The sequence below is a fragment of the Myotis davidii genome, unplaced genomic scaffold (genome assembly GCF_000327345.1).
Source record: "Myotis davidii unplaced genomic scaffold, ASM32734v1 scaffold174, whole genome shotgun sequence".
In the NCBI taxonomy this organism is placed as follows: domain Eukaryota; kingdom Metazoa; phylum Chordata; class Mammalia; order Chiroptera; family Vespertilionidae; genus Myotis; species Myotis davidii.
The window spans coordinates 2,578,393-2,578,605 of NW_006289087.1; positions in this window are offsets into that span (position 1 = coordinate 2,578,393).

The following is a 213-nucleotide window of genomic DNA, read 5'->3' on the forward strand; positions in this document are numbered from 1 at the left end:
ATCAATGTCAGGATGTCCCTTCCTCCCAGTGATAAGGAAAGACCTCACTCGGGAATTTCCAGCGCCCGACAACCTCCTGTTTACGCCAGCCACCTGCCCCGGCGGACGACGAGGGGGGCGTCCGTCCTCCCCCTGCACCCAGCCCGCTTCCTGCCGACCCGGCAGCCACGTCCAGGCTGGGCTTTTGCCCAGGGGGTGAGGGTGGACGACACG